This window comes from Larus michahellis, chromosome 3 (assembly GCF_964199755.1).
Source record: "Larus michahellis chromosome 3, bLarMic1.1, whole genome shotgun sequence".
NCBI classification, from domain to species: Eukaryota; Metazoa; Chordata; class Aves; order Charadriiformes; family Laridae; genus Larus; species Larus michahellis.
Window position 1 is genome coordinate 8,015,187 of NC_133898.1, and position 14,552 is coordinate 8,029,738.

The 14,552-nt window shown below is 42.3% G+C and overlaps 1 protein-coding gene across 3 annotated transcripts in view; it reads right to left on the reverse strand.

The window, feature by feature from the left end:
- PLCB4 (phospholipase C beta 4) overlaps positions 1-12,431 on the reverse strand; it is a 206,245-nt gene extending 193,814 nt beyond the window's left edge. The window contains exon 1 of one of the 3 annotated variants that reach the window (XM_074578483.1): positions 12,229-12,431. The gene's annotated coding sequence lies outside the window, so the exon portion shown is untranslated. The remainder of the gene's footprint in view (positions 1-12,228) is intronic. The other 2 variants (XM_074578482.1, XM_074578484.1) reach the window with 2 other exon arrangements.
- Between the last annotated feature and the right edge of the window lie 2,121 nt (positions 12,432-14,552).

Consider the following 14,552-nt stretch of genomic DNA (forward strand, 5'->3'; position numbering starts at 1 on the left):
ACGTTGTCGTGTATTATCTCATTTGGGGTATCGGCAAATGGGCATCAATCAGTTTGGTTTGTTTGGTTTTTTTTTAAATAAAATAAGGCTGCATTGTAATAAATGCTATAAAATAAATAATGCAAGGATAGTTCCTGCCCCAGAAACCTTGCAATTTAGGACATGAAGAAAGAATCCTTAAGGGATCATACCAAACCTACCTCACATTCCTGGACTGACATTTACATTGTGCTGTACTTCAGTTCATACTTTAAGGGCTGAGCTGGAACCGTGCACGTTGTTCTGATGGGCACTGCTGAAGGCTGTTGTGTATCCCGTTGTTCACAAGACAACAAACCTTCATGTCAGGCACTATCATTTAAGATAGGTATTGAAAAAATACAATAATCGGAACAATGGGGATGGTGTGGGGGGCTGTGTGCGTCTTACTGTATTTAACCCAAGTCCTGGTTTAGAACAGAGAAATTTAATTTTAAAAGTCCACTGCAGCCAGATATGCCTATGCCCAGAAGATGGGAGGAAGGGAGCTAAATGGTGGAATCACCAAACCAATACCAAACAGCAAAGAAAGAGCTTTCAGGCTGGGCACCTATCCCTCCTGTGTCACAACAGGTTAGGTACTCTACCCAGTAACACTACCACGCTTTAGTACTACAGGATCAAACGTGTCCTGACAGCCCCTCCTCGCTCTGCTGAAACTAAGCTAAAAATCCCTTTTTATTTATTTATAAGAAATTATACCAGCCTCAGTATAGTAATCTACAATCCCAGCAATTTCTCTCCATCCTGGAAAAGTGCAGCCTTTGACATCAGATCTCACAAACTAGGGGGCTGGCTTTTCTGAAAAACAGCATTTTTAGCAAAGTCCATGTCAGCCTCGTGATACAGTCAGAAGCATCTGCATCATGAGACAACTTCATGGATATACACTTCACTTTGTAAGGAATAACTGGAACCCCATTGGATGTACAGCCAATAGGATACTGTCAAATACCGTTAATGAAGGCAAATGAAGCATTTCACCTGCAAAACAGACAGGCTGATTCAATCACATTTCAAGCTGTGAAGGGCTGGGTTTGTACTGTTGCAGCGTGCTGTACCCAGGTCAGCTTTACTTCTCGTAGATGACATTCCTCCCGCCAAGTAATTCCTGATACTATTTAGATTCTGGTTACCTTTCTTTTATCAGGTCAAACTTCAAGATTAAAAAAAAACCAACAAAACAGAAGGCATTTGATTATCTATCAAATAGTATAGCCGCCTTTCTTTTTTTCCCCTCTCCACTTCCCGCCTTCTGCTTTGCTTCTGCATGTTATTAAGCAACTGACAACTTTTTAGAGGCAGCAAGTAGGCTGGTACAAGAAAAATAACAATCAACAGCAACTACAGCACCACTCATAAAGGATGTCAAAACACACTGCAGAAAAGTGTCACCCAGGCTTTATTTACTAATATCTTGAAAGGTGACCATAAAATCTCTTTCTGAAGATGGGAAGCCACAAGGACAGCAAAAATTAAGTGACTTGCTCTAACTTTTGCAAGGCCCAAACGGGACAGCAATATTAGTAGCACAGAGCTAGACATGAACTACAGAGCTACTTACCGTATCAAGCCCAAACAAGAATGAAAAATATAAGACTGAAATAAAGTTTATATACCCTGCTTCTCATGAGTTCTTCAAAGAACACCATCTCACCAATCCTCATCTCATGGGCTTTGCTCAGAATGAGCTGCACTGAGAGCAGAACAAACCACATCTCCAGTGGTATACTCCTCATACAGTAATGTTTTCTATGGGTTTTTTGCCTTTTAACAATGAAAGGAATACACCAGTAGGTGGACACACACAATTTTGGCCTATCAATCTTGCTTATTAAAATTGCAGATGCATAAATCCAGTTGCAGTAGTACTACAGTAAGAGAGAACAGATAAATTGCAACAACCTTCCAAAAGGCACCTTAGATAAGGCACGGTAATTTTGAGTTGAATACAAGGCTCAAATTGACTTAGGTTACATGCTCGTAACACCTGCGTTTTGTCAACAGACGTTGCTGAACACGAAGAGCCAACTTCTGTTAAAATTATGTTTCAGTCATTAAGAGATGTGCTAATTACCAGCTGAACTGAAGACTACACAGCTAAGCAAAACACGTCCTGCCGAAGCCATTAAGACAATACTCTCTAGTTTCTAAAGCCCAAAATGCGATGATAGTGTGAAGAAATAGAAGGGGGGGAGGGAAAGAAGATTCATCCACTTTAGGTCATTTTTAAATAAGAATTCCTTTACATGATTTAAAATTAACCCAGAAGTGTTATATTTTCTTAAACTTCTGAAAAAAAGTTAAAAAAAAAAAAAAAAAAAAAAACACCCTCACAAAACAAAACTTAGCCAGAAATTTATTTGTACTTCATGTATACAGGAGCACATACTTTTAACGAAGAGATTTACTTCACCCAATAAATACTGTAGGTCTACAATTTTACAACTTTAAGGTATATAGGTTTATAGCTCTTAACAAAATTGACACTTTACTCTGATACTTCCAGATGAACCAAACAACACCTTCACAATCCAAGTTTTGATTAAAATTTCAAAATACTCATGAAGGTCTTCATGAGTATTTAAAAGCTGCTAAAGGCAGAGATTATTCTTTCAGATACTAAGAGAATAGAAAAAAAAAATAGTTCAAAAACTAAGCCCACAAAAAGGCTAATGTAACTATAGACGACCGCAAAATCTCTCTTATTTTGTTGTACTAAGATTGTGTTCTGCAAAGAAAACAATTCCATTTAAAAAAAAAAAAAAAAAAAAGGAGAGAATGACAATTACATTAGAATACACAGAGAAGATTCTGACACTAAATACCAGTAGGACAGAGCCAACTTCTTAAAACTGTATGGTTAACTGTAATGGTTAACACAGCAATGTAATTCCCTCTGCCATTTCTACTTGTGAATTTCAAAATCTGTTTTCCAGTTTTCAAAAGCTTTGAAGTAATCGCCACATTGCTCAACATTGCTCAATCATGGAAAACTACTCACCATATCAATCATTTGATGATTCAAAATTACCTGAAGTACTACCTGTATATCTGTCTAATTTCAGATCTATTCAATAGATTTTTTTAACATATCAGACATCCGAGAGCTGCGATTACATCTTTGTTTTCACAATATTCATCCTCAGTTCTACTGTGGGGAACCAAGATGGTTATCCCAAATTCAAGTGAGAAGTGTCTTTTCAAGGATAAATTAGAAGTGAAAGCAGGATGAGATCCGAGAAGATTACAGGACACTGCTTATTTAACCGAGCATAAATAAATCAAAGATATATGAACCAGAGCATGTATTTCTTGACAGATTGATTCAGTTTTGAAAACTAAAGTGTCACAAACATCATCAAAAAAAAAAACCAAAACCAAAAACATTCCCAGTAATAAAGGTCACTTTTTCTTTTTTAGAAGTTGTCTACTTCATGCCAATTCACAGCTGCTCATGTAAGTACTGGTTTCACCTCATGTGTTTTAAAATACAAGAAGCATTTACAAAATAAATACAAGTGTGTGTATAGCAAAGAATTACTGCTAACATATACTTTTCATTTCCCCACATCTGGAAATGCATTTACGTTATCCAAGGCTTTTAGTTCACCACAGGAAAGCTGTTCAAAACTAACACACAGCGATCTGCACAAAACTTGGAGAGCATCATTTATCTACCTCTATAAAAAACAAAAACAAAAACAAAAACCAAAAACCACAACCAAAAAACCCAAACAAACAAAAAACCCTGAATAAATCAACTGGTAGAACTGTTACCATAGCCAAAAATCAACACATTTTATTTTTTCTTAGGCTGCAATTCAGCGAAAGGATCGGCACTGAAAATGAAGATACAGCAGAGAAATGGTGATTAAGTTTTTATATGTGATCTGGACTATGAGATAAAGGTCTGAGTGAGCTGTGATTCCGCTATCCACACAGGGACCGCAGTTTTGCAGTACAGACTTCATTAATAAGAATCCTTCTAAATTAACTCAGACTAGCAGAAATCAAGAATTATATCTTCCACACCAACCAAACAAAAACATGCAACAGGAACAACACTCAACATTTCTCCACAGTAATGATCCCACAGCTCTCTGGAGAGGTAAACCCAAAATGCAGAAGGACTGATACTGCTGTTTCTTTTTCCTGTCCACCTGTACCTGTACATCTTTACTACCAGCTCCCCCCAGAAAATGAAGAGATCATCAGCTGTCTTTCTTTTTCAACGTAAAGATAATTAACAGCCAAGTCTGCAAAATAGACATGTGGGGTACTCTCTCCTGTGAGTGCAATCCATGCACCCAATTACAAAAGTACCAATACAGGTTACCAAGGTCACCAGCACTACACCAGCTTTTTAACCAGAGAGAGGTAAGTACCATATGCTTCTTCCAAGGTGTCAGTCTTCATTAATCCAACAAGGGAAGAGATGGCAATCACGCCCATAAAATCAGTGCAAATAGCGCCATTACCTGATGCAAAGACTAATTGTACTGTAAAACATTTTCTTCTACAAAGACACACACAAAATGGCACACAAACTATTTTTGTATGACTTTTCAAAGTTAACCTTATGTGCTCATTAGAATACCTCAAAGGAGACCATTTTATCAATACATGTGGGCCAGGCTAGGCAAATATGTTGATTCCAGTATTTTCTCAGTCTGGCAAGAAAAAATTAAAATAGAAAAAGCACACAGCACCAAACATACATAATGCTTTAGGATGCATCCATGTAGAAGAGGGTCTGCTTGAAGTTAGCAAAATTATACCAGTGATATCTGCATGCAGGGAAGCAGCAACCTCTGCAACTAAAAAACTAGGTCTGTTTTATTCTGACCTGGGCCAAGGTCTTCTCAGAAGTCAGTTCTCTTCCCTGCCACCTGCTATATTCACAGATCAACAAAAAGCCACTATGTATTTCGTAGCTCAAAACCAGAGCATCAGCAAAAAGAACAATCAGACTCTGCCAGATATTGCCAAATTTGAAAGATTTGGAAACAATCACTGTATCAGTTCAGTTGTGGCAGACAGGTTACAGCACCAACAGTCCTTCCCCTGCGTAAATGTAGATGTATGGTGGAAGCTATTTCTCCTAGCTTTAGAGCAACCAGAAGAGCCTGTCAGGGTCTCACAGCCCCAGCTGCTGTGCCTGGGAGAATGTGGCACCACCATCACCCCAGGACAACAAGTGGCAGCTGAATCTCCTCCTCCCCACTCTGACTATCCTATTTGAGCCCCCAATTATTCTCCCAGGTCACATCTCTCCCCTCCTCTCCTCCCCGCCTTCAGAAACCCCCACCTTCTGCTTCAGCATGGGAATTCACCAATCAAAGCCGATAAGCGCATCATGTGAGAGACGGCAGACGCACTGAGGGGAATTTCCAAGAGCTCCCCTGCACCTGCAGCATATGCAGATACAGGAGATTTCCAATGCAAAAATTACAAGCTGAGCAGTGATGTCAAAGTATTCACATTACCTGCGACTAACAGCTCTTATACCAGACTGCAGCACCTAATTTGCAAGCTGATCTGATAGACCTGCAATCACATTCCATCTTCCCTTGTCATTTAATGTATGACAATTATTCCTAAGCATATTTTGCTAGGGAAGCGGCACACAAATAACACAGACTGAAAGACCAGAAAGCAGTAATTACTCAGTCTATTCTTTGCTGATGTCAGACATGCAGTACAGCTCTCTGAATCCACCAGAGTGCCCAATTAATCCGCACCAATCCTCAAGAACTACATCTGAAAAAAAAATAATAAAATCAAATCATCCAACAGCCCCTGTCTGCCTTGCAGTCAAGATTTAGGAGCAATACACTGTTTATTTCATCACCACACCGTGCCAGCCAACCTCTCCTTTAGCAGTTGTGTTTCCTTGTCGTTCTGCAAACAAACCTACCGTGAATTCATCAGGCTCTCACCCCATCTCTCCCCCTTCTTCAAAAATGTTTTTCCTTCCCTGATCAGGGTCCTTCATAGAAGAGAATTATATCAATTCTGTTTGGTTCAATAGAACACGTTAGCACCACCACAGTAAGCACTCCACGGCTCTGTTTCATACTTCCCAATAAGGCTTTCATCCTCCATTTCCACTCACTCTTTTCTGAGGGGAATCCTGTGGGAATTAGAGTAACATGTCCTTATCACGTCTACATAACAAAAACAGCAACTTCCATGTAGGTATCGATATTCAAAACTGCTGTTTGGTTGGTTTGGGTTTTTTTTTTTTTATTTGGCTGGATTTTTTTTAAGAACTTTTATCCCAATTTGTGTATTTCAAAACAAAAGACTTTTACTACAGCTATCAATTCCTTTCCTCCCTGTGTTTCCTTTTAGCAACACAGATAGGGGGGAGCATCCTGTATCCAGAGCAGAGCCTCAGCTAAGAGGAGAGTAGAGATCTGTACGTGCAACAAGTATACCACAGACAGCAACATCAATGATGAACATCTCCACAAGGTTAGGAAGGAAAACGAAAAAGCAAATGTGAGAGACGTGGCAATTGCAGGCATGGGAAATAAATATGTTCAAGAAAGAGAAAAAAGGGAACACAAAACCCTGTAGAGTTTTGGAACAGCCTAAAAGATCAAAGAGTTAAAATTACTGCTTTATTATGAGAAGCTCTTTCATCCAACCTATCTGGCCCAAAACCACAGCTTACATCTCACAAGACCTTCCTTATTACTTGTGATTTTCCACAACATCACACTGTTCACAGGATCATGGAAACTCTACATCACTGGAATCCAAGACGTGCTTCTTATTAACCTTTCAAGTTCTTACTCTTTTTGCCCCCTTTATTAGTCACTAACCTCCTGACTGATTGCTTCCAGTCTGCAGGAGCATGTGTACTCAAGTCAATATAGAAATTGTTAGAAAAGGAAATCTATCTATAACTTCAAGAATAAATAGCCTGCTCTTTACCACCTTTTTCATACCCATTGCTTCCTTACCAAAGTGCATGCAAACATTTCTGAGGTCGAATATATACCCTCTCTCAGATGGCAGATTGCTAGACCAACTGCAGATAGAAAACGCTTTTATACAACTATTTGATAGGTGGGTGACATCTGTAAATTGTTTATCTCTTCATGTTTTCAGATGGTATTACACATAAAAACAACGGAATACAAGCAGCAAGCCTAGCTTAAAACTTTTCAAGTAAATCAGTAAATCTGGAAAGGAACAATGTAGAGTATTCAATCTGAAAAGTCACTCTTGAACGTAGCATCTATAACATTATACATCTTCTCATGGTCTTCTACAATTGCCAGTTGCAAGGTTAGCTCACAAAGAGAGTTACAATTTGAGAGCCCCAAAGTCAACTGAATAGAGCCAGCTTTCTCAGAAATGAGAGGGCAGAGGTGCGTGGTTACTTCAACAACACTAATTTAAAGAACTCCACAAACAGACCTTACAATAGACCACATTCCAAGCAGACCATCTCACCTCATTTGCCTAAAGCTCCCAGTTACTGTTACCGCTTAAAGAAATAAGCTCTTATTTTGAGAAAAGACCAACAGAGTGACCCTTAACTGTTTGAGTGTAAGGCCTCATGATGGTACAGTAACAGCACCCATAGAAAATGGAAAGCAAGGCCCTAACTTTAGATGTGTGAGAGCTGCCAATCACCTATTTAACTCAAGTTTTGACCACTTGTTATTATAGACACAACATCAGGAACTAGGAGCACTTACTGGTTATAGGATAGATTTTCTATCAGACAGCATGCAGCAATTGCAGAAAAGCAGATTATGGATTCACCTACTCATTAAACGAGCTGGTCATTAAACAGGGGAGGACAAGTGAGACTGCTCCATGCCGTATCTATGGTCTTCGTGATCTATGCTGTCTGTCCCACAACCAGCTATTAGCCATTGGTGGGACAGGATCAAGACAGAGCTCAACACCAGTAACCGGCAACAAAAACGAATGGGAAGCCACAGAGAGACCAAAGTAATAACCTCATTTGCCACAGAATCCTAAACCATGAAAAAGGCAACTGGCCTGAAAAGCTGGAGATCTTGTTTTTCTCCCTTTTCATGAGCAGATACACTACATTACGGCAACCTAACCTTTCAGTTATACCTGCACTGCTCCCCAGGAACAGGTTCCATTCCAGTGACAGACCAACTGGTGCTCCTTAGAACTCCAAAGGTGAAATAAAATATTACAACCACTCACAAATACCATTCATCCAAGCCTAATAACAGGGCAAACAGGACAGTATGACTTCGTAACAGTCTGCCTAAGGGCTGGGCTCTTCAGTAGAAAGGAAGACAGAGTTTTGTTTCATTCTTCTCCAAAAATCAAGATTCTTTTGCTGTTGCACACGTACAGCTTTAATGAGTTCTTCATTCAGTGGATAATACCTAGAATGACTTGTGTAACAAAACTGACAAAAGAAATCACAGCACTTCACTACCTTATATAAGCTGATGCAGGTCTTCAAAAGGAGGGGGTGTAAATATTGATTTTCTTCTAAGATCCCAGCAGTGACAACCTCACAGGGGAAAGATCAACAACTCATCATCCAGAAGTCTGCTGGAGAGGAACTGCTAGAGCCACAAGTGTGCCGCACCATCTATTTCTGTGCCTTGCATAAGCCGCTCGGGAGCATCTTGTCCTGAAAACTACAGAGTCCCGGCATTAGCACTGTGAGGACAGCTGCGAAAGGGCTGGTCTGATACTCTTCCCCATGTTATGGCCCTATTCTACACACTCAGATACATCAGCACATCCTCCTGGAACATGGAAGCTACTACTAGGCATAATTAATTGATAAATTCCAGAAAGGCTGGGAATCTGTCTTCTTCTGCAGTTTCACAAGCCTCTTTATTCATATTTACAAAACTTCCAGAAACCACTACCATAAGAAGATGGGTGAGGACCAACAAGACGGGTTTTCATAGCTTAGTGCTCACAGGGCAGGAACATAAGCAAAGCAGGCTGGTTAATGTCAAAGCACAGTATTTTCAGAATTTATACCACTGCCATCCCATACACTCAATCCCTCTACAGGTCAGATCTTTGGGAATACGGCATCATACGGCAAAGTAGAGTCAACACATACTTTCCTGCAGCAGCAAGAGGACCACAAAGCCTGCTCTCAGAAAGTCCCACTGAATAAAACTTATTGCAGCCTTTGAAGTATGCAGATAGGTAATTTTGATGTGGTAAGTGTTATGCATGCATCTTTCATAAGAATAAGATGCCCTAAACAGCATGATCAAAAATTTTTTTGAAGAGTTAACAGGCTGGGTCATAAACATCTCCACTATGTGCAACTTCTGCAGACATCAAAGAGTCTTCCCAAAACTGGATGTACTATATATCTTGCAAAACCAGTAAATGAGCTCAAGCCATCAATTTTGCAATTTTTGAAGTAGCACAATGCATCTATTTATTAGAGAATGGAACTTAGCTCAGGCTACTGATTAGCCATCCTGCAAATAATGCTTATGCAACCTTTAATAATGATTTCTACTAACAACCAACCAGAGATTTTATGACTTGGAAAATTTCACTTCTAAACTAATTTACAACAACTCCCCAAATCTAATGGGACAAATGATTGAAACTACAGAGGAAACCAGCCTCCTCCAAAATCGATGAGGTATCAATTTTCATAACTAGACACTCTTAGATAAGATGCCTGCATTAAGTTTTTGTTCTCATTTTTAAAATTCTGGTAAGTATTCCTCTGTCCCTTTCTCCTGGAAAAGGGATTAATTCAATTTTAAGGAAAATATTAAAAAGCTGTTTCAGACTTCAGTCTTCCGTAAATTACGAACAGGAAGGAATAACAATTGAGCTGTTAAAACCACCAAGGAAAGCAAACCACTGAACAATGCAAACAGACCACAAAAATGACAAGTTAAAAAACAAAAAAGAACTACAAAATAAGTCATCTCAGTAAGTGCGGAAATTATACCCCTACAGGTTTTCAACACAGTATATGCAGACCTGGTGAAAATAAAGCCATCAGTTCCTACAAAGCTGTAACAAATACTTGACAGACTCACAACACAGCCCCAAGTTCATCATCACAGCCAGATATTACTGGAACAAATGGCCAAAGTCTGCAACAGAAGTCAGCAACGTCAATCAAGCCCAAACAACTCACCATTATTTTAGAAAAGGTGAAAGCAGAACACAACCAGTGATTTGGGGTGATATATAACAAAGAGGTGTTTCCTCTGTCAGTAAGGGAAATTCATATGAATTCTCTCTCTTCCCCCTTTTGGTCTCTCTCCCTTCCCCCTTACGGTTCTTTCTTCCCTGCATGCTAAGGAAAAGCAGAGAGTGTAGGTTATGCATAAATTCATGACAGAAAACACTGTTTTAGAACAAAGCTCCTGTGCGTGGGCGCATGTCTATAAAATAAAAGGCATTGTTACTCTACCAAGTACGTATCCACATCCAGCAATGAAATCAGACCTTAAAATTTTATTTTGACAGCTACTCGCAGTTATATTTTCACCAAAGGTTTGACTTTCATATTAATAACTGGTTTTTAGTGATATCATCGAGATGAATCAAAACTGACAGGCAGAGTGGTATTAACGGTTGTGGAAGAGAATTCTCATCCCTGATATCTGTCATTTATTTTTAATTACTTTATGAAGTTATCAGTTGCAGAGAGGAATAAATCTGTTCCCAGCTCGTATTTAGAAACTGTCTCTGTATAATACAAAATTGCTCAGCTGTATGTTACAATAATTATTTTGTGGTGCATAGCAATATTAGGTACCCTTCATCCAGAGAAAGCCTCCAAATCCTGTCGACGTTACTCTTTCAGAAGTTAGAGAAAATAACCTAAAGCGAGTAATATCACTAGCTTGCTAAAACTGCTCAAGTAAACTACAGAATACAACCACCAACACAAACGTGTTACAAAAGAACCTACTCCATCCTCTTGCAGAATCAGAAATGCGACATCTTCTCCAGCATCCTCATTAAGTCCAATTATTAAACTGAAAATTCCATGGTGCAACATCAAGTGAAGTTTGGAAAACATAAATGTTATTTACATATTAAGAGAACATGATGCACGCTGTACTGAAGATTGATACTGTGCAAGGCTTTGATTTTGTGTAGCCCCTACTGCCCGCCTTTTGTACAGATCCATCCCCATGGACACTTTAACATTATATAAACTCCCCTAGAGATAAAGATTATTCTATAACTTTCCAAAATCATCTCCCTTTGAGAAAGTATTACCTAACAAACACACATTATATACCTCACAAACACACTAGATTCCCCGGGTTTTACTTGATGCCAGCATAAAAGAATATTAGTAATTTATTTTCGGATATTAAAAAAAGAAGACCAAGGCTGGATAACTGTAACTGGAAAAGATAAACAGGATTAAGTAACAGGTGTCTGACTGCACATAATTCAAAGTCATGCATCAGATACGGTGCACAGCCTTGCCAGCAAAATGGAAACATTGGTTTTGCACCTTGCTTGGAAGATTACCACTGAGTGATTTAAAAACATCTGTGTAGTGACACACGTACAGACACCGAGAGGCATCGCAAGCACTTGCATCCCGAGAGACCTTACAATACATCTGAAAGAAAACAAATAAATATGATCTTCAGAGGAGAGCCTTCCTTTCTCTGAGGGGGGGGGAAAAAAAAAAAAAAGAGAGAGAAAAGAAAAACAAAAATAAAAAAGGGGGGAAAAAGTGGAAAAAAAAAACAACCACCACAAGAAAGTTATACTTAACTACACAGAAACATTTGTCACACCGCCCAGCACTGACAAAATCCGGATACACTCAGAAACTACAGGGAGCTGCACAGCTGGCAGTGAAGATGAGAAGAACAGTTCAGTCACCAGTCACACACATACAGAGGTGTGCATATACACACATATATATATATTAAAAAAAAAAAACCCACACGTACACACAGACATAGATGTGTGTGTACGCCCGTACCCGCCGAGGCAGCGGGCCGGTGAGCCGAGGCCGGGGGGGCCGGAGCCGGCAGAGCCGCCCCGGCGGTTGCCCCGGTAGCCCAAGGTTACGGCCCGGAGCCGAGGGACGGGCAGAGCCGCTACCCGTGAAGGACGCGATGCCGCCGCCACACCCGGTCGCCCCCAACGGTCGCCCCCAACGGCCGCCCCGCGCGCGCAGCCCCTCACGAGCCGCCTTACCTCAGCCGCCGCCGGGGCGGGAGGCAGGGCGGGCGCCGCCGCCGGCCCCGCCGCGCTGCGCAGGGTGCCGGGGCTGCGCCGAGGCGACGACCTCCCTCTCCTCCTCCTCCTTCTTCCTCCTCCGCACACTGTGCGTGTGTGTGTATCTGTGTGTGTGTGTTGTGTGCGTGTGTGCAACCCGCCCGCCTCACAGCGGCGGCTCCTCCTTCCCTCCCCCCCACCCCTCCCTTCTCTTCCCTCTTCCCCCGCCCCGGCGGCCTCCGCAGCGCGGAGAAACGCGGCAGGGAAGGGGGAAACCCCACCGCCGCTGCCACGACCGCCACCGCCGCCTGGGCTGGGCGGGCCGCGCCGCGCCGCGCTCCCCCCCCTCCTCCTCCTCCGGACGCGGGCACCCGCCTCCCCCCGCCGCGCAGGGCCGCGGGCAGCGCATGGCAAGTGGGCGGCGGGGCCGCGGGCGCGGAGCTCGGCCTGCGCGGCGCCCCCCGCGCCCGGCGGTACCGTACCGCTCTACAAGCCGCCCGGGTGCAGAGACATACACGTACCGCACCGGGGCTGGGCAGGAGGCGTTCGGGGAGGATGCCCGCGCTCGGCGTGCCTGTGTTTACTACATGTATTGAATGGGCGAGAAGGAAATCCCCCGTCGTCACCCCGCTCCCGCCGGGCCTGCTGGCTTCAACGCAGAAACACGCGGAGACGAGGAGAAGAGAAAAAAAAAAAAAAAAAGAGTGTTTCAGAGGCTGCTGGAAGGTTCACACTCTCACAGTTTTTCTCTCAAAATTGCAGCTGAGGTTTATTTGAAGTGAGTGGTGGAGGAGGCTCAACGCAAGCTGAGCAGTCAGGAGTGCGGGATTCCCTCACGGAATATCCTCCCTCCAGCCCTTACACAGCTCAGTGACACCGGGTGCCTTCCTCTGTCCGCCGCCGTTTGCTGTCGGTGTGTGCCCGATACCAGTTTTCCCTTTCTCCTCTTGATTTTATGAGAAGTGTTTTCTTCTGTGTCAAGAAAAAAAAAGCATGAAACTCCCACAAAGATAAACAAAGTGCTGAGTTTTACAGCTGAAGCAGGTTCCCCATCCCTTTTCTCCTACAGCCCGCCCCCAGGGCCTGCAGCCCGGCCATCCTGAGGGAACACTGGCACCAAGAGCTGGTGCTGGCACTCAGAAGTAAGGAGAGGTGGCAAGATACAGCTGAAGAAGTTATCTAGGGTGAGCTGAGGAAGCAGTGGAAGAAAATCTAAAATAGTTTTGCTAGACAGTCGTAATTAGGGGGTTGCATTGCCACAAACTACTTGATCTGGTAACACAGTGGCCAGAGCTTACCAGTATATTATCCTAAACCATAAACTGTAAAAATCCAGCTTGGAATGAGACCCCCCTCTGGCACCAGGTGCTGTACCAGGATGTGATAAAAAATACTCTGCCTTCAAGAGCTGACACAGTGCTCCTGGAGCTGCTGTGGAGAAGTAAGCAAAGGGGTGACCGAGAACAACAGCAACGATGACGCATGATTTCAGGGACAGCCTGTCAGCACAGCAGACCTACAGACTGAGGGGTTTCTGTAACTGAGGCAAGTGTTGTTTTAAGCAGATGTTCTTATTTGCTTATGTCTACTCAATTAGAAATTCCTCATGGGCATGGTGGTAGAGGCAGGGCTTTGGAAATACCTAAAGGGGAGCAAGGCTGCAGCTAAAGCTCAGGGTGGGCGTATCGTGCAAAAGGAGGTGTGGGAAGAAAATAACAAAGGAACCTGCATGAGAAGCACATGAGCTGGATGAAGGCCAGTATTGCTGGCAGGGCTAAAGGGATCGAGTTAACACGCAGGGTATAGGAGCAGCAATTATAGCCATTAAAGATGGAGGGCATTGGCTTGAGTTCGAGATGGACAGGGGGCTAGTGAGGAGGTTTCTGTTTGTGGTTCCAGAAGTGTTTGTTTCTAAATGAATGAAGTGGATACATTTGTGGGTATACAAATGAAATGATCCATGTCTTTTTCATTGCTTTTTTTTTTCTTTTTGCCATTGGCTGCATGTAATTTAAGTAAATTGTTAGAAAAGTAATAATAAAAAATATTTTAATTCCAGTGAAGCATAATAGCTTACTCACTAGCAAACAGTATTGGACTCTCCCTAGGTATCCCTGTGTGGTTTGTGTTCAGACCTCTAGAGCTTGCACTGGCTGTAAGCACAGTGTTATTCTGGTCCATAACGCTGTTTGGCTTTTCCCAGGATTTCTTATCTGCTTTCCCGCCCCCGCCCCCCCCCCCCCAAAAAAAAGGCTTCTATGGACAACAGGTCATGGCTGCCTGCCTGTGCGAGGGGATTTTAT